Source organism: Lygodium microphyllum, chromosome 26, assembly GCF_053477565.2.
Source record: "Lygodium microphyllum isolate KBCC chromosome 26, Lygodium_microphyllum_v1.1.10, whole genome shotgun sequence".
Taxonomy (NCBI): domain Eukaryota; kingdom Viridiplantae; phylum Streptophyta; class Polypodiopsida; order Schizaeales; family Lygodiaceae; genus Lygodium; species Lygodium microphyllum.
In genome coordinates this window covers 65189155-65191574 of record NC_141160.1, presented here as the reverse complement: position 1 = coordinate 65191574, position 2420 = coordinate 65189155, and positions in this window count along the sequence as shown.

Here is a 2420-nt window from a genome sequence, read left to right as displayed (position 1 = left end):
CACTATAAGCTCTTCTAAGGCATCCATGTTATGACTAGTCAATATATCAATAGTCTCTATTGCATTTAGTAGTATATGAGTCTCATAGGCTTCCTCAAGCACTCACAAAAAATGCATATCATTTGTCTATCTCATCCACTTTCCACTCCTATAAGGTTTCATCTACATGGGTACTCAAAGCATCAATAGTATCTGAATAAGATAATTTGTGTAGTGACTTAAAGTATCAATAGTAGGTGTAGAGACATCATTAGTATGAAAACTCATACGATCACTAGTCATGGTATAAACATACTTTATAAGGCAAATTATAGCCTGCATACTTTCAGCATAGACATTCACTGCATAGGTGCTCACATCCTTAGTAGGCATATCAAAAACAACTGTAAAGTAGGTCTATACTCGACTTTAGTAGCAAGTAGTGAAACGTGGCAAAAACTTGTGTTTCTTCTATAATTTTATCTTTCTCTAGTCTCATTTTCATCTCGAGTAAGTTACTCACGAATATGTGTGCATCACGTGGGTTCTAAATAAGGTATTTTTAAAATACTATTTTTATACATTTCTTACATGAAAAAGGGTGTAATATAAAGGTATTATTTATAGATTGAGAAGAAGAAAAGCGTTATGCTTTATTTAAGAAAAAATCACAAATAAGGATATTTTAAAATAGGCCATGAATGCACATGATGTAGAGGATATACATATAGTAGCTTCCCTGAGATTTGCATCCTTAATTTCTTCTCTTTCCACCTCCTTTGTTTTTCCTTTTCCTATTTCTTGCATTGCTTTTTTTTATCCTTATACAACAAGCCTCTTGCATAAATTCTCAAATTTCTTCTAGACTTTAGAAGTGACATAAGTTACATATCCAAGATCACTCAACTGTACACAAGCATCCAACACTTCTTGTATCTTTTGCATACAAAGCACTTGTTTATTCTTAGAATAGTCTTGTGTCACCAGGACTTAATAAGCTTCAATGAGCATTAGAAATATAACCAAAAGCTGCATCCCAATTGCGTACCTACAGTATCTCGTCCAAAAAATATCTATACATCTATATCCATACCTATATCAATACTTGTCTCTTCACTCGAGCCTTTACATTGGGCTCACCAAAGATATCGAGGTGCTATATGCTTGAAGGCTGGAAGATACGGGGTGTCCTTAAGTAGCACATCAAGGCAGGAGTTGAAACCTATGAAAAATAAGATAGATAGCTAAAGAAAACATTAGAGTACCCACCATGTCAATATTTGCAAGCCAATAAGTCAACACTGATAGGAAATACTCTAGAAAAAAACTCCTCTCCCCACATTTTTCTTTGAAGAGAACTTTGACTTTGGTAAAATGCATAGCAATTTAGCTCGCATAAAATCTAGCAGGGGATTACTTTTTTATGTAGTCACCTAGAGTGCTAGATACTACTTCTCAACATGAAACTAAGGCTTTCCTTGCTTGGATTACAAGAGCTTTGTATGTTGTTGGATTCATGAAGGCTAGAAAAACTTATCTTATGGTCAATTGAGATAATTGTTACTAGATGGGAAACCAAAAAGGCTTTCACTTTAGAAGGTACCAAGTAAAACCATCAACATGAAGAACCAAAAATCCTCAAAGCTTTTGCAACCATACTATTTTCAAAATGGCCCTCAATGTTCCCTTTTCTTTAGTGTTGGAACCCTTTGAATGTGTAAGTCACCAACCCATGAGCATCGTATCATTGCTTATCACATAAATCTAAGCTTCTTTATACTATGCTTGATTATGTGAGACTATAGGTTTCCACAATTACATAGTGATCTCAATACAGAAAAAAATCTTAGCTTACATGGTTTACTATCATCACAGCTTCCCATTAGGCACTATTGTGGTCATGCATCATCTTGAACCTTTACCTACAAAATTACATTATTGTAGTTTAATATCTAAATAATGATTTTTCTTGATCATTCTACATCTCATGGCAACCCCCAAAGTTGTTAAATTCATGTAGGCCTTTACCACCAAGATGAATCATGGGCCAAAGTCATCTTGTAGCATCGTCACCTTCCTACAACTCCATCACCTCCTATCAGCCTCTTTTTGTGCTTGTTGTAATAATTGAACAAATTCTCTTAGCTCATTGGCAAACTCCATGCCATGTTCACCTCTTGTTGGTTTCAGCTCTTCATTACCTAGCATCATCAGAATGCCCAGTCATGGCCGCCTTACATAATGCTTCTAGTTGATGCGACATGGTTAGTTTCTACAAATGTCTCACTATCCACTATCGGCTCTATGACAACATGTCCTCATCTCAAGATATGTTCAGGAACTGTCGTTGATAGATATGTTCACATAATCTTCAAAGGTTGTCAATTCAACAAAATATATAGTATTAAATACACCAATAATTGCTCACCCACTTTGAGTAT